We start from the raw sequence: 19199 nt of genomic DNA, 5'->3' as shown, positions 1-19199 counted from the left end.
CACGGGTCTGTAACTTATCCTAAAATTTGTTGAGTTGAAAAAGAAATTTAAATTTGCTCTCCAATGTCTATAACATCGTAATCAAATGAACAATGGAAACAGTAATAAAACTCGTTTATCTGTACGCAGGCCCCGGGTAAATGGTTCATCCGCGGAGTCATTGCACGCAAATTCGGAACGTTGCGGTTTATGCCGGTCCGAACTACACTATGTACCTACGTCTTATTATAGAGTACCTTTACAAACTTTACGACGACGTGTTGAATTGTGTGTAACTGATAACACCATATTGGTATCTGTGTATTATAAGTATTTATGTGTATTATATTCAAAAATTATTTATCAGCTATCTTAGTACTCATACCACAAGTTACGCTTACTTTGGGGCGATGTGAGGTCTTTTGTAGGGAGTTCCAAAATTCACGGTCCTGGGCCGCTTGTTTCCAGTGGCTCCTAGCAACTCGTTTGATGTCGTCTGTCCACCTCGTTGCGAGCCGACCAACGCTGCGCTTACCAGTGCGGGGTCGCTATTCCAGCACCTATTAACCCCAACGTCCATCGGTTCTCCGAGCTATGTGCCCCGCCCATTTCCACTTCAGCTTTGCAACTCGCTGAGCTATCGGTAACTCTGGTTCTTCTACGGATCTCCTCATTCCTGATTTGATCACGTAAAGATACTCCCAACATTGCTGTCTCCATCGCTGAGTGATTCTGAGCCATCTTATGAGGCATATTTTTGGCGTAGTCGTGAGTAATCTCTGGCAAGGACAATTTGGATCTTTATTTAAGGTCTGGGGCAGATTCGGCCGTGTCCAGTTACTACCCTACCTTAGTAAGTAATGCTACCAAGCAATCATGAGTTCCAGTGTCATGCTGCGCCAAGGACTAATTTATCGTTGATTAGAAATATGTCATTTTAGTAGTATTAGCTTTTTGTGACAGAGTTTGTCCGGGAAGTACAACGAGCATGTTTATTTCTGCCGCTAAGCAGCATTGTTGCAATGCTGTATTCCGGTCTGAAAGGCGTTGTTGCCGTAGTAATAAGTTAGCCGCTATAGCAGTTAGCAATACACACATCGCACACACACATCTAGCCACAAAGTAAACGTTGCTTGTATCATGGTTACTAAGATGACTGATGAAAATATTTAGGAATAATATAGATAAATAATTGTTATATGCAAATAAACACAGAGACAATGAAAAACATTGATGTTCATCTAACATTCCAGTAGTGGGAATCGAACCCACGGCCTTATATTCAGAAAGTAGGATCGCTGCCCACTGTGCTGATCGGCCGACAAGGCACAATAAAGGCACATGAGGCTTAACATCTGACGTCTCAAATCTATAATAATTATAATAAGGAAAAGGAAAAAGTATCTAAATACTTGGACCTTGCTCACAAGATTACCGCCATGTGGGAACATTCCAGTCGACCGTTATTGTTCCGATCGTCGTTTCAATCAATGGTCTTCTCGCGAAAAGCTTCGAACAACATCTTTAGTAGCTTTCGCTTGGTTGTTGGATCAAGGGTCGGATACAGAAGGCAGTAGTCCTTGAAACGGCGCGTATTGTGAGGAGGTTCCTAACTCTGGAGCCCTGACCGCCGCGCCGGTTGCTTGGGCATTCAAAAGTCCCGCAAGCGGAGGGTGGAAGTTTTTTTTTTTATAAATCGTTAATAGTGATTTTTAAGCATTGTTAAGAATTTAAAACAAAAAATGAAAAAGAATAAATGATAGAAATATAATAATAATATACATTATTGGGCCGAAAAAAAACAAGAACAATTATAATGGTATACAAAAAGACACATTAGTTATCAGTTAAAGGACCTAAGCAATTGTTACAACAATCTATAGTTAGATAAAATTCTGTCGATATACAGTTGGTGAAAAACTTCTGCCCCTATACTAACACCCTAGGATGTAACCTGTTTTATAGGAGGTAGCGGTGATAGCGAATTGGGTAGGAGCTCGACTTCACTTTACGGGGGCCGAGTTCGCATCCCAGCAAACACCTCTAACTTTTCCTAGTTATGTGCGTTTTAAGTAAGTAATTATAAAATTTTATAAATTGAAAATATAAAAATTTTCGGAACCGACTGGATTTGAACCTGCGACCCTCTGGCAATCGCGGCCTGAGCGCTTTATCAAATTAAGCTACGGGTCTCCTACCGTCGATGCCGAAATAAGTATATGTCTTTTTGATAATTCCTCCAAGTGTAGGTAAAAACACTAATAAAAATTTAAAAAATAATTAAAATATCACCTGCTTCAACAGTAAAGGAAAACATCGAAAGGAAACCTGTGTGGAGTCCACCAATCCGCACAGGGCCAGCGTAGTGGACTACGGCCTTAACCCTTTCTCATAGTGGAAGGAGAGACCCGTGCTCTGCAGTGGGCCCGTAATGGGTTTATGTGTTGATGATGATAATCGGTGGCATTGCTCTCCAAGTCCAACTCTAAAGAATAGATACATAAACGATTGTCTTAGAATGGCAGTGCCATTGTGCCAAACGGTGTCTGATTCGCTCGCACTGGCCCACCATTGTCTAAAATACGCAATAAGAACCTTTAAGTCCGCCAATCATAAATTTCGCAATCAACCGACAACTCATTAGGTCTTCGTAATAACGACATAAAGAAAAATTCTCGAATAATCTACTGCTATTTCAAAAAATATAACTGTCGTCGAAAGATGATTCACTCTTTTCATATGCCAATTTGGGCCTTTTGAGGAATATTCTTTTGAGAAGTAGCTTCCTACCCGATGCGTTGTAGAAATGAAGATTAATTTTCGAACGATTGTAATTTTCCTTTCATCGATATATGTAAGGACATAGCTACTTGCTATATAATGGTGTACATTGAAACGACTCGTATTAATAATCTTTGAATGTCGTGAATACTTTTGCAAGTATTGTAATCAATTCTCTTCTTGCTATTTACCGATATAGCCACCAAATTGTATCCTCCGCTACATTGTATTTACAGCTGTAACCGCAACAAGCGTTCATTCAAGCAATTGTCAAACTATATTCCTCACTCCAGTGAGCCCAATTTATGTGTGTGAAGTTATAATCATACTAAAAATTACAAATTCAAGAGATACTTAACGATTGAACTTACTACAGTGTTAAAGGATATTTAAATGGCAATTCGATCTAAAGTTTGACTTGAAATCTTTGACTATAATTATTATTTCCTCAATTAATATTATTTTTTATTTTTCTTTTTTCGCATGACTTTGAATCTTATTCCGTGGAATCAGAAAAGATTTGCACAATGTCGTTGACAGTAGATTGTGTAGGAGTGTATTTCAATTATTGTAACACAACTTATTCATTTCACACTACATTTCATATGGACACAATACTAGCTCTCCGGCTTCGGAGTGCTGAGCGTCCGATCGCATCGCCTCTTAGTCGGGCGCCCCCTTAGTTACTAATGGGTATATGAAAAATTAAACTAATAAAATGTATTTATTTTATAATACCATGTTTTAGTAGGTCTCTAAACTTAATTATTGAGCCATGTTTGATCAGTTTGGTTGAGAAATAAAATTATAAGGTCCGATTTTCTCTCGATATTACGTTCTTAAATATTGTTTGTTTAATGAGTAGGGAAGATTCGTTACAGTACGTGTCCGTGATATATCATCAAGGGATCCTTACGGTGCCACGCGGTTTGATGGTAAAAAGGTGAGGGGGAACTAGATCAAACATTTCCTGAGCACACTCTCCGAAATATATCTTATAGAATACCAAAGGCCGGCAAACTTGCACCGATGCATCCAAACTCTGAAGTTTTTTATCGGTCACCGATGAGCCTTCTAATAATCAGCAGAAGACCACCTTGACTAAAGAATTAATGCCAAATGGACCTAGGGAGTTTGTATATATTCGTTGTTTGGCGCTAGTGCGTTTAAAGTAGGTACTGATGGATGACTGACACCAAAATATTGATACCCACAACCGATACAAGCCAGCATTGTAAGCAAAAAAAAACAAATTGACACGCAGCAGATTTCCGTTTAGATTTATCTACTAAGAGGTCAAAAGCTAATCATAAATAAAATCGGTTGCCAAATATCTACCTAGGTATACACACAAGAATGGACGAATATAAGTCGCGTCATTTAAAAGATTGACGTCAATAGGTCGCTTGGATGTTATTTTTTAAATTATTTTATAATAATTACAACTATATTATAATAATTATTTTTATACACTTAATCAATCAATGAAATGAAAATCAAAATATAACCTGGCTAAGTTTTTTGTGGTCACTTCTAGCTGGAGGGTTCCAAACCCGTTTGGAAGCTTTAGTTTTAAGTTAACGAATGCAGTTATCACCATCACCTAACATTAGTGTTAACATGTTAAATGTATGCGCATCAGTGCCTATGAAAAACATTTTTGAATTTGAATTAGAATTTTTGAATACACTTTATTTTATACACCTAACAGAATGAAATTCTAAACACTAAATATAACACACAGGTACAATGGGCGGCCTTATCGCTAAAAAGCGATCTCTCACGCAATCCCTTTGTTGGATTGCGTGAGAAGGGAAAGGGAAAAATAAAAACTTAGACTACAGGGTTAGGTTGTAAGCAAGAAGAAGTAATATTCAGTGGAGTGCACATCATACATGCACAAAAGCGCTGCGCACGGTGGAAAAGCTGTATTGCTACCTCCGACGCTTGGGCAGGGCGGAGGTTATGTAGTTTGTGTATAACATGCCGTGGTGGTTTTTAGTTTGTGTATACCCCTTAATAGGGGGGACCCTATTAAGGGGTATACACAAACTAAAAACCACCACGGCATGACCTCTTGTTGGATTCGTCAGATACCCGGGGAACCCGTTATATACCTCCCGGACGAAGCGCTGCCTACCGCGTTCATATAAATGGAAACACCGGAGGATTTTGTCATTTTATGCCATTTTAACACCCCAGTGAATAGGACTTCGACGGAACTTTCAGGGGGCAGAGTTTAAAACCCAGCACGCACCTCTAACTTTTTTAAGTAACGAGTACGTGCGTTTTAAGCGATTAAAATATTACTCGTTACAACGGTGAAGGAAAACATCGTTAGGAAAACTGCTTGCCTGAGAGTTCTCCATAATGTTCTCAGAGGTTTGTGGACTACGGCCTTAACCCCTTCTCATTGTGGGAGGCGACCCGCGCCCTGTAGAGGGCCGGTAACGGTTTAGGCAATATGTTGAAAAAAAATCATCATTAAACTTTAAATAGAGATCTCTATCCAGAGACCTAAATCCTTTACGCTGTACAAATGGGGGTTGGCGGGCTCAGTAACATAAACGGACGAAACTAGTGATCCATAGTCGGACATGCTTGCCTTGTTTCATTACCAATGAGGAGATATCTATACAGCTATTAAGATATTGTAACTATACTATAACCAAATATTATTTGGTTATGTAGGAAAAATTTAAGGATTTATTTATTTATTTATTTATTCATAAGCACACGCCAGGAATTAATTGTAACTACATTCATAAAAAAAAAAAAATTATGTGTTAGAATTAAAAATTCTGTCTAGTGGCATTACAATAATCAATTATAGGTGTATCCCATAAAAAAAAACTAAAATAAGTTTTTTACTAAAAACTTTTAAAAATAATAATGTAAATATGAATTGAGCTATAGATTTTAGAAGGAGTATAGGTTTTTGTCGTACTTCCCCGGCCGACCTTTGTCACAAAAAGCTGTACTATACTCGATACTAGGTAGCTTTATAAATGTTTAAGGTTTTTGATTAGGCTAAAGCAGATTGATACTACGCTTGTTGAAAATTGGTTCAGTTGTTTTTAATCTTATTATTACGTGACTCCACTTATACCTATAGTATCGAAAACTCGTGTGAGAACGGGGCAGTGGCAGGAAGAATTGTATTGCAAAAAACCTGACGGTTTGAAACTTCGAACCAGTGCAACCGGTCCGACCAAATCTCCCCGTACAATACACAGTCGTGACAAAAAAGTCACAAATACCACAAGCAAATATAACCCATATTCCCAAGACATAATAGTATAATTTACTTGTACGAAGTCCCCATCAGGTTTTGGGTGACTGTACCATACCAGCTACAACTGGAGTGCTGTAAATCAATCGCTTCGATCGTTAAACTTTTTCGTTGAATCATTTAAATAATGATATTATGTAGAGATTTATCTGAGAGCTAAAATGGTGGCAATTATTTTTGAATACAATACCTAGGCTAGTACTTAATGGATCGTAATGTTAATCGAAAAATATGAGCATCGTATGTTTTTTCACTGGTGGGACCTCTGCTCCGACCAACCTAATGGCAAAGAAATATTGCAAATATAATTCGTGTTCCGCAATGATGCCACGTACATTTTGTTAAAATGCGTATAGCCTGAACTGTTTAATTAAATCTTTAAAAGGAGAAAATACTGCAAAAGCTATGTGAGAAAATTCTAGTGATAAGTGGTCGCAGTCTAGGATAGTAGCGGGATAACTCTTTGCGGGTTTCTACGCGAATCTTACCGAAACGCTAAGAACGCTTAGATGCACGTATTTGTCGGTAGGGTGGTAACTAGCAAAAGCCGAAGCCTCCACCTAGACCGACGAGAGAAAGTTCAATCCCTATCCCTACTTCCCTATCCCTATCCCTACTAATATTATAAATGTCAATGTAAGTTTGTTTGTTACGCTTTCACGCAAAAACTACTAAACCGATCCTCATGAAACTTTGTACACATATTCTTGGAAGAGTTAGAAGTAATATAGGATACTTTTTATCCCGACATTTTATCTCCTTTGGGAGAGGAAATGAAAGTGTTTGACGATTTTACACCATAACTCCGACAAATTATAACCGATTTAAATAGTCATGTTTGTACCATAGAGGTTTTAATATATGTTTAATTTTGCCCAAACTGTATCTGATGAATGTGGTTGGAGATACAGGACAGAACTTCTCAGCGGACAGCAGCAAACCCCTCATTTAAGGCTTAGCGATACTGAATACTTTGAATTTTTTTTGAAACTACAAATAAATTGAATGCCACATCAAAAAATAAAATCAAACGCAGACAAAGTCGCGGGCAACAGCTAGTAACTATATATATTCCCAAACCATCCTTATCGAAGATCGAATCCGGGTCTTCCACTACGATTTTCATCCCGGTAAGACAATCGGTTAAAGCACAGCCGAAGTCGCGGGTACACATTAATTATTAATATCAGAATAGGGACTAGCCTTCCTTACCGTGAAATTCTAGCCTTTCAAGTTTTCCAAATCTACAAGGCAAATCTCTAAAGGAAATTTGCATTAAATATTTCCGGATGTAAATTCTGCGATACGTTGGCGCACGCCTACTCACCCTGAAGGTTTAAATTTATTTTTACCTACGGCGAAACGGAGACGGATTTTCTTATATATTATATTTAGAAGTAGTAGAGCTTTCTGTGTCTATATGATATATTTAGTACTAGCTGTTTCCCGCGACTTCATCTGCGTTTATTGATGTGGCATTCAATTTAGTTGAAAATTTAAATATTCAGTATAGCTAAGCCTTAAATGAGGGGTTTGCTGCTGTCAGCTGAGGAGAATGGGCGAAATTAAACACATTATATAGTACAAAAATATTTATTGAAACAGGTTATAATTTGTCGGAGTTTGAGAGTCGGAGAGCTCGCCTTACTTGAGCTTCGACGGATTTAGAGTGTCAGGGGTATTAGGATAAATAAAGGTTTACTAATTTTTATTTTAGGTGCTGGAATGGCAGCCCCGAACTGGTAAGCGCAGCTTTGGTCGGCCCCCAACGAGGTAGACACACGACATTAAGCGCGTCGCAGGTAGCCGCTGGATCCAAGCGGCTCAGAACCGTGGAACTGCCTACAAAAGACCTATGTCCAGCAGTCGACGTCTATCGGATGACGTGATGATGATTTTTTACCGAGATTAAAAATTATTAAAATTTTTAATGTAAAATACCTATTAAATTAGGTACATACTACAGTCTACTTATACTACAAATTATTCAGTTTCCATGTGTCTGTTTCAATGTATTCTATCTCATTCTCTCACCGAATCGTCCTATACACTCATGTGTTGGTTTCTTTATCGTGACGCAGTTTCTTTTCATAGAGTTTCAAACACAACGATTCTAAAGAATTTTTATTTAAAAAAAAACTCCTATAGCGGGATACGCTGCTAGGCATCAACGCTTCCTCTATTTTTATCTGCGTACTTACCTCCTCAACTCGGCGAATAACGTCATAATTAAGAAACACGTAATTATCCTGCGCAAGCGCGGTGCGATCTTACAATTCCATTACAGAGCCATCTTTGGCACATTCCTACGTGTCTAGTTCTCAAGACCTCTAGTACTAAGTACTATTTTTCTGTTTATGTGAACACACGCTCGTATTTTGTGCAATAAATAGCAGCGTTCTTAAAAAATTTGCCATCGATCACTAACTTATCATCTAATAAATAAAATTAATTTTGTAATTTTTTTACGGCACTTTAATACTTATTCTAGTTGAAATGAAAAGTTAACTCTGATGTGATCTTGCCTGATGGTAAGGCGTCAATGTCTAGATTAAGTTTTTTTAGTCGTGTTTGTGACTCTTTACTTGTTTACTTAGTTTGTACATAAATATGTGTGTGCAATAAAGTATTCAAACAAACAGACAAATATTAGTAAGTGAAGATGGAACGAGTATGACAGTTCATTGAATCTTAGTTTCTTACCGAATCGCTAAAATACGCTTGATGGAAGTTTGTCTAATAATCTTAAATAATTTTAAGATGACTATGGAAAGCGAAGTGATACGTGAAGATGTAACGAATACGACAATATCCAATATTAGTGTCTACACTGCATCGTATACGGTGTTGTTTAATAATCCGCAGTATATTAATACTCTTCTAGTTCTGCTCAAGCACAGACAATTTTTGACAGAAGTTGATTTGATTTTTCGATTATTGTTAAATGCCTCATTTCTAAAGACCTGCTTGGCGCAACGGTGGGCACTGCGGATTCAAGTGGCAGGTCCCGGGTTCTATTCCGGCAGTAGAAATTTGGGAATTTATAATTTCTGAATTTTCTTTGGTTGTTTCGTGGGAGGCTTGAGCCGTGGCTAGTTACCACCCTACCGACAAAGACGTGCTGCTAAGCGATTTAGCGTTTCGGTACGATTGGGAATATAGGTTTAATATAACTGCCATAATAGGTAAACCGTTACCATCTTAGACTCTCAAGGCCAAGGGCTGCAACTAAACTAAACTGCAAAAAGAAATGTGAGTATCGCAAGAGCCTGCGCCTTAAAATCAATTCATCTTACGTGTGTTTTCACTGTAACTGTAATCACACTCTAGGTGGTTTTATTCGAGGGGAAAATTCTAATTAGCTAATTGCGCCGGAGAGCAATTCCTTTGACCAGGTGCGACAAAGGATTTCAAAAGTTGCGAAACACTGACGTTAACAATTTAAGAGATATTAATAGACGCAAAAAACTAAACTATGTAATTAAACTAGCTCCTACTTTACGAGCTTTAATTAAAGAGCTTTTACGGGCTGAGTACTTGTATAAAAATCGCTTAGCTCCGATCCCTACTGGAAAATACCCCCGAAAGTGTTCTAAAGGAGATGGCCACGAAAATGAAACATTATTATGATTAAATAGCAAAAATGTATATGGTTACAAACACCAAAAGATAGACCAAAATGAAAATCCTTGGAGGAGGCCTTTACCTGAGAGGGGTACTTGCAAATTAGATATGAAAACTATTAATAAATAAATCCCTTAATATAATAAAAGAGAAAAAAACGTGTGTGTACTTATGTACACGCGTTAGAAGTTATTTTTATTTTATAGTTAAGTTACACTTCATTGGCGAAACAAGATAAAAATCTTTTAAAAATTTTATCTTTCACCTTATTATACGTTTATAGAAAAAAAAACACTCACAATGGAAATAAGTTATTTAATACATAGGAAGTATTATTATATAGCTAAATAAAGTTTATTTAAGTATCACAATAAAATATTTCTACATAATTAAATAAATAGATATAATAAACATACTTAAATTTGGAATACTAATAGACTTATTTTCGGACAATCAAGTATCACTCAACATTTAAATTTGAGATTTTCGTACAATTGAATCAATTAAATCACCAGAATGAGCCCGCAGACTTCGACAAACCTTCGGCTAACTTCAGTGTGTCGGTTTTTATTGACGGTGTGCTCGCGCATAGCAAAAATTTACTCTAACACGCCAAAAGAAGTATAACTTTAAAAATGATAAAACTTAATGGTATTGTAAACTTTGCAGACACTATTTATATTATTTTATTATTTTTTTACTATGTTTGTAAGTTCTCTTTTTCATTACATTTTGTTCCAAAAGGCTTTTTGATTTTATTTAATTACATTGTAGCATCTAACTTAATACCAAAAATGCTTTCGTGGACCGTAGTAGTTCATGAGTTTCCTACGAGATGACGCTGATTTTTTTGTTGAGCGTAGTGTAAAACCTTTTTTGGCAGGAGCATATATCTATTCTTTTATAACGATTTCTCAATGGGTGATTAAACCGATGTCATGCTGGTTTATGATTAATATCACCAACTTGACGTCCCCTTGATGGATCAGCAATAACTTGAGTGCAGATCCATTTTAGAATACAATAGCGGCAACTGGCGAGGTGGGCAGAAAATAATGGAGTGCGTGAAAGCTTTTTGTTTAATAATGACTTATTCTTCCCCGACCTCTTAATAACATTAAAGAACGAAATAACTTTTTTAGATATGTTATCAACAAAAGATATTTATTTGACTATATGACGGTTTTTGTTTCCCGGAGGATAATCTCTTTCCCACCACAAGGTCTTAGATTCAAGTGAAACTATTTACAAATATGTTTTTATTGTAACGCTGTTGATTACGAATAAATAAATAAGAGTAACCTATGCCTATCCGACGGCCGATTGGCGCAGTTTGCAGCGACCCTGCTTTCTGAGTCCAAGGCCTTGGGTTCCCACAACTGGAAAATGTTTGTGTGATGAGCATGACTGTTTTTCAGTGTCTGGGTGTTTATATGTAAATTCTAAGTATTTATGTATATTATTCATAAAAATATGCATCAGTCATCTTAGTACCCATAACACAAGCTACGCTTACTTTGGGGCTAGGATGTGTGTATTGTCGTGAAAGTGAAGACGAAGTCCTAACCACTAGGCTATCACCACCGAATTTGAATCCCAGCTCGCACCCTTAAATTTTCTAAGTTATGTGCGTTTTAAGCAATTCAAATATGACTTGTTTCAACGGTGAAGGAAAACATTGCGAGGAAACCTGCATGCCTTAGAGTTCTCCATAATGTTCCCAAAGGCAGGCAATCCGCACTGGACCAGCGTGGTGGACTACGACCTAAGCCCTTCTCATTGTGGGAGGAGTCCAGTGCCCTGTAGTGGGCCGGAAATGGATTGATATGATAATGCCCATCTTTGGGTTACGAGCTGCAATATTTGCACTGGTCAGCCGAACGGATCATTATCATCATATAACAATTAATTATTAATAATCTTATACTTAAATATATTTTGTCACTGATTTTACATTGTGGTTATACTTAGATTGTTTTTTTTTTTTTTTTAATTTTTAATTTTATACTTATCTAATAAAATATTTGCACGCCCGGCTGTGGGTATACTGTTTTGAATACTTTTCTAGGCCTTGTCAACTACCTTTCTATGTGTAAACAGTGAACAATAAAATTATATTCTATTCACCCGATTAAAGTCCACTGATGGACATAGTTATTTTGTAGAGAGTTCACAATACCACGGTGTTGTGCCGCTTGGGTCCAACGGCTCCCTGCGACTCGTTTGATGTCATCTGTCCACCTCGTCATGGATAACTACCATGGACTATACAAACGCTGAGTTTACCGGGGCGAGGTCGCTATTCCAGCGCCTCGGGAACCCCACTTCCATCGGTTCTCCAAGCTATGTGCCCCGCCCATTGCCACTTCAGCTTCGTAACTCGTTGAGCTATATCCGTATCTCTGGTTCTTCTACTGATCTCCTCATTCCTGATTTACGTACGTTAGATACGTAGAGAAACTACGAGCATAGTTCTCTCCTTTGCCGACTGTGTGACTCTGAGGCTTCTCATAAGACCCATAGTCAGAGACAACGTTTCGGAACCATAAGATATCCGTATGTACCAAATACATTACGAACAAAAAACCAGGATTACTTTCGCATTAATAAAACAGTGTGAATTATTCGCAACGCGAGTTCAAGTTTTAAGTCGAACCGTTATAGTTAGACCTTAAAATGTGCTTCTATTATTGTTTATACACGAGTTTAAAGTTTTTATAATCCATTAAAATGTATCGAATCATCTTATAATCTCACAAAGAATATCTTCTTATTGCCCAAGAATCTCTTAATGCCCACACAGCGAACGATCCTTTGTAATCTAGGTCTCGAACAAACCGGGCGGGTGAGTTTGCTCGTAGAAATTACGTGAGGATGTTTAGGGCTGCCAGTTGCCACTTGAAACCATCCGTTGCTTTGTTTGTCTGAAATCATTACTGCACACACAGATTTTATACAAAGTAAACACATGTACAGAAGAAATTTAGAATAGAAAATAGAGCTTGCAAAGGCGGTCTTATCACTAAAGCGATCTCTTCCAGACAACCTTTGACGTTAGGAAACACGAAGGAACGTTTAAAATATAAATGTATATATATATAAAAAAAATAATAATAAACTACTTACTCATAAAATGTAATAATACACATTATCTGACAATCTTATCTGTCAATGAAAATATTCATGAAACGACAAATGAAATAAGTAATGGTTCGGTCTGAACTTTGAGATCATTTTATAAGGATCTATGAAATACAATAACTGTAAAGATTAGAAGCCATCTTAACTACAGCCTTGCCCCGTATGTGGTTCGACACGTTCAGTTAACATTGTGGGCATACATATATTTTGAATTGCATAAGTACTTATTTTTGTGTGTTTGCATTGTATTCACTGTAATGTTGCCATCACAAGAAATCACTACCAATTTTATTTAAGAAATCAATGAAATTTTATGTTGGTTAAAATGATTTGTTCCCACCAAGCCGCTCATTATATTTATTTCATTTCTATTATTTGCATAAAATATTGTAGTTTATACATGTTTAGTCAAAATCTATGACACGTAAATCTTTGACATGCGATTCTTTTTCATTTTTCTCGTTAAGTTGAGCTTTTCTGACAAAGCTCCTCCTGGGAATTACTGCTTTGTCATTACTATTAAGAAGAAGAAGAAGAAACACTTTATTGCACGTATAACATACAGGAAAAGAAACAGTAAAGAGTATCTAGTATAAGCAAATAATGTAGACAAGCAAAGGACGGTGGCGTGCACTTGGCTTCTTACCAGGGTATGCATACAGTGGGAAAATTGCCAAAAATCCTCCTACTTTACGAGTTATATATCAATTTTAGGGTAGGCAGTGCTTTTGTGAATATACGAAGTGCACGCCACTGGCAAAGGACATGTAGTATTGGTAGTAGAAGAGCTTTTCCTGTTTGAAAGTAGTCGTTGCCGGTTTTATTATAGGCAAATGAGGCTTAACATCTTCACCACAGATTGATGGGCACATTCGTATAATGCCCTGCGAAGGCATAGGCAATGCCGTTTCTCCAAGAAGAGTCGACAGTTTTACAGAATAGTTTTTTTTTAACTTTATGAACGAGGTAGGAAATATAACCTAAATGCCTTAATAGTGATTAAGTGACAACCCTAATATAAGAGAAGCCAGTACAAAGCGACTGAGGCTCTTAGACGGCACAGACTCTTCCTAATATTCAATAGAACTCAGACAATAATACAATAACGTCATTGCGGCATTCTAACAGATAACAGTACCACGGACATTGAGACTCTTGGCTTATAACCAAATTTAAAAAGGAGGTGATATTTCAATTTTGTATTCACTTTATATCCAAGATGTTAATCTTTATAGGATTTTTGAGCGAACTTCATACAAATGCTTTTTCACTGTTTATGTTAAAGCAAATAAAGGGATAAACACCTTTTAACGACCTCGGCGCATCGGTGAGCGCTTTTGTTTTAATTGGTAGGTTCGATCTGGTCTGGTCTGGTGGGAGGCTTTGGCCGCGGCAACCAGAAGACGAAAGACATAACGCAAATCGATTTAGCGTCGCGGTACAATCGAACGGTAGTATGTACTGCAACACCCCTAACAGGTTAGGCGGTTTAGTGCAAAGAACAACTTGTCGTGGAATAAAAAAAAACAACAGGATTTGATTAAAAAAGTTCCTAAGTAAGGAGACCGTATTATAAAGATATCGATAATGGCACGCCATCACTTAAGAGTTGAGCGGCGGGAGGCAACGTGGAAATCATCCGATATCAAGTTAAACGGGAACAATTATTATAATTCAACCGCCATTTTACCGGTCGATAAAGATGATTGATAAGCACATTAAACTTTGAAGTACATATATCATGTTTGTAGGGTCTCAGGTCAACGAGCGTCAAGTTTTAACACCCTACTTACAGCCGAAAACACAAACATTGACAAAATGTTCATCACACAAACACTTTCGTGTAAACTATATTTGAGAAATGTTGATTAACCACAAAAATCTTAGTTTAAAACCTTTAAATACTGTTAATTTATTTATTTTATTGTTTATTTAAAGACTTTTTGACTGTTTTGGTAAAGAGCCACAGCCGAAGCCTCCCACCCGATCAAAGCGAAATTATGAATTCTTAAATTGCGTCTACCAGAGATCAAATGCCTCCTTCTTAGAAGATCACGTCATTCGCAATAAAATATAAATTACTTTACAAAGTGTCAACATGTTCCTTAATAATAAACGCATCAGAACTTCGGAATAACATCAAAAAAGAAGGAATTAATCTAACAATAATGTATAAAATATGTATGGACTCAGTTCAACCATCATCAATAGCCTTACCAGTTCACAGATGTATTAAAGTCCTCTCCAAACGGAAGGGTTCGCCCATTATCACCACGCTGGGCAAAATTTATTTATTTCAAGTAGGCCTAATTAATAAGCACTTATGAAACGTCAAGTCTGTTTCTAGTGACTCTACCACCGGTTCGGAAGGCAGATTTCACTGAGAAGAGCCGGCAAGAAACTCAGCAGATTGCTCTTTTCCAACATTATTTTAAAGTTTAACAATCTTTACAATTTTTCTGTTTGTGAGAGATGAGAGCGGAGTGGCCTGCTTCCAAGCAGCCTAGTCGTTTAGGAATTCATCAATCGTGTAGTAACCACGATTTATTAAATGTGTTTTAATATATTGTTTAAACTTAGGTAAAGGTAGATCTAATATTACCGTCGGTATCATGTTATAAAAGCATATACCCATCCCCACAAAGGATTTCTGTACTTTTCTCAGACGATATGCAGATATCACAAATTTATGTCCGTTTCTAGTTAGTCGACTTTTTATATCGATTTTTGTTTATAATTACTTATATTTTGTTTAATGAAGATAATATTATTATATATATATTGCGAGGCTACTGTAAGTATACCTATTTCTTTAAATTTGGTACGAAGTGATTCGCGTGATCTAAGTTTATATATCGATCGCACAGCTCTTTTACGGTAAGTAAAGTAAACGGTAGTAGCAGCACAAAGGTCGTTGCTTTCCGTTCTATTAGTCGCCTCGTTCGACACCCGCAGTCGGTGGTGGCAAATGTATTCTGATCTATCGTCACCATACGGTATCTCAATTGAATACTCAACGATATTTGGCTAAACCCGGGAATCGAACCCAGCTGCCCGATTCACTAACCGTTCTACTAACATACAACAGGAAGCAGTAACATCACTGTTTAATCTACACTGAACAAGTTATCGTAATACAAGCCCCTTAGATTAAAGGTAAAAAGTAAAAGTAGCATCATATATAATATCTTATATTATAATTTTAAAAAAAAGTGTGTGTCAGCTCCGACGCACGACTGGAGTTTACTCCTTAAGTACGATTGTCGAAACACACACAAAATGAGTTTATTTAACTGAATAAAGATTAATACCATATGAAAGGGTAAATTAAAAATCCTGTGCAATTTATTCACACACGGCGGAAGTGTAACTTCTCAAAAGTAGCCTACGAGAGATTGAGGTGGATGGAGATTATCTGAACTATTAGGATAAATGTAATAAGAAAAATATGTTAATTAAACGAAAGCGACGTTGCATGTTTGCGCATCACGGTTGCCGGGCATGCAACGTCGCAAAGCGAAAACGTAACGAGGTCTAGATTTTACTCCTCACATTTTTCTCATACCGGGCGCCTTATATATGAAAATCGATTCTTAAGGAGTAAACTCCAATTAAAGCGTCTGTCTCAACATCAACGTTCAACATGTGCCTTTAATAATGCCGGCAACCACGCTTTTAAAACTGGAACAGCATGTGCAACAATGTTGCTTAGCAGCAGAAATAAGAATGACGGAAGAACTTCTGCCACAAAAAGCTCTACTATACTCTATTGGCATAATGCTCTAGTGGCCACTTGATTACGAGTCTCGAGGCCCTTGGTTCATGTCCGGTGTCGGATCGGGTTTTTTCTATCAAGAAATTCCTTGCACCAGCACGGAGTTACAAAATTGGCAGGAATCAGCCCCGCGCCTTAGAGCACGTTAAGTTGTCGGTCCTGGTTATATAACTAACATGTGTTAATAATCGTAAAGCACGCCAACCCAACTAAGAGCAACTTTGAGGGTTTAAGCTCTGGAGGCCTCTGCCCCGCAGTGAAACACTAATATGCTGACGAAAAAGGTGTTTACTGAAATAATCTAAGGCATACATATATAGGTATATATTAGGGAGGCGCAAAAAAACCGACTATTTTTTTTTACACAGCTCATAGAACATCGAAAACCGATATTTTTTCACATGAGACTATAAAAAAAAAGTCGGTTTTTTTGCGCCACCCTAGTATTTTATATCTACAAAGTCTATGATTTCTAAATAACTGCATATAATGGAAAAGAGAGAGAGATAAATTAAATTAATACGTATGGCAGGTCTGCTCAAACCTTACCTAACGTATACTTTCGTATTATTATTATAATATAAACATTAGTTGTTGTGTAATATACCGGACTTGTCATGATAATTTTATGTCCATACTTATCTGCGCAGACGCAATTGTAGTTAAATGCTAGTAAACATATAAAATAGATCAATCGCATTAAACACAGAATAAAAGCCTTGCTAACGAAACCCGTTAAAATTAATTAAAACTTAATAAAGCGGTAAACCATTTGATTGCATTTCCAATATTCAGTCCATGCCTATCTATGCTATTACTCGAAAGATAATAAATATTCAATTATATTACGAGTACACTCATTTTACGATCAGTGTGTTATGCAAACTAGTCTGTACTAATTAAAATACTTATGTAATAAATAGAAAAGCCAATTTCTATTTACCCAATTTAATATTTTATTTATAAATGTAACTAAATTAAAATTGAAATTGTAATAAAACGGGAACGGAAAACTAATAACTAACTTTTTCATTCCTGTTTTATTTATAAAGTGGAAATGTTTTATATACATCTTAGTTTAAAGACGCAATCCTGGTAATAAAGCGACACATTTCCTCCCTAAAGATCCCTACTGCATTCTGCAAATAGCTTTGTCCTGTTCCCGAACGGAGCGAGAATGAAGTATGGAAGTGCTTTTCTATAAAATAGCGACCCTATTTGCATTTTGTCGCATGTTTATAGCTTCGTGAGCTTTGTGTCGTATCTGAGAACGGCTTTTCAAACTGAATGGTTTAAATAATTAGATAAACGTGTAGGGCTGCCATTTTCATTTTGTGTTCATTTTTTTATGTTTTCGCATTATACCAGTTAATGATTATTAATCTCTGTATAAATGCAATTAAGTACTACTACTACTTTTAATTTATATTTTTTTTCGGTTTTATGTTTACACGTTAAATCCTAATATATATTGCAATATAATCTATGCATTGTAAGCAAGAATTAAAAGGCTTTTTTATTTTTATTTTTATTATGTTTTGGCAACCGATCGAATTCGGGAGCAGTGTTAGATAAATATAAACTCATATTTAACTACCACTGCTCTCAGAATTTTGTGTGTTTTTTTGAAATGGATAAGCTAGTAAACTACAAAACCTATTTTTAAAATTATTTAACTTAAAGAAAGCTACAACAGGTAAAACATAAGTTCTATTTTATTTCAGAGTCCAGGCTCCCTTTCGGAAGGGACAGAGCTCGATCCTCCCAACGCACATCTAAGTTCAATACGTTTTAAGCAATTTTATATAACTTGCTTTAACGGTGAATGAAAACCTGTTAAAGACACCTGTTTGCCAGAGAGTTCTCCATAATGATCTCAAAGGCGTCTGAAGTCTACCGAACTTAGCCAGCATGCTGGACTACGGCCTTAAGCTTTTAAAAAAACCCGTGCCCTCAAGTGGGCTGTTAGTTTTCCAGAGAGTTCTCCATAATGTTCTCAAGGCGTCACAAGTTTACCTATCTGCACATAGCCAGCATGCTGGACTAATGTCTTAAGCCTTCTAAAAAACCCGTGCCCTGTAGTGGGCTATTAATTTGCCAGAGAGTTCTCCATAATATTCTCAAAGGCGTCTGAAGTCGACCGATCCGAACTTAGCCAGCATGCTGGACTACGCCTTAAGCCTTTAAAAAAACCCGTGCCCTGTAGTGGGCTGTTAATTTGCCAGAGAGTTCTCCACAATGTTCTCAAAGGCGTCTGAAGTCTACCTGTACTTAGCCAGCGTACTGGACTACGGCCTTAAGCCTTTTAAAAAAACATGTGCTCTCTAGTGGGCTGATTATAGGTTGATAATGATGAATTTTTGCACAGATTAGTTAACGCCACTCGGGTGTTAGCTTAAAATCAGCGGATTGCATGTATCTAAAATGCATGGCAAATGCTGAGCTGTATACCCTTTCTGTCTGGTGTTACACGCAAACATTCTGTTACTATATTAATAAAAGATGTACTTTTTGTAACTATTCACATGAATAAATGTATTTTCTTTATTTCTTATGATACTTCCCCCAAGAAGAAGCAGTTACCCTTTCCCACTTTATCCCCCTTTA

This window comes from Pararge aegeria, chromosome 2 (genome assembly GCF_905163445.1).
Source record: "Pararge aegeria chromosome 2, ilParAegt1.1, whole genome shotgun sequence".
In the NCBI taxonomy this organism is placed as follows: domain Eukaryota; kingdom Metazoa; phylum Arthropoda; class Insecta; order Lepidoptera; family Nymphalidae; genus Pararge; species Pararge aegeria.
The sequence above is the reverse complement of the archived record's forward strand: the minus strand, read 5'-3'. Positions refer to the sequence as shown.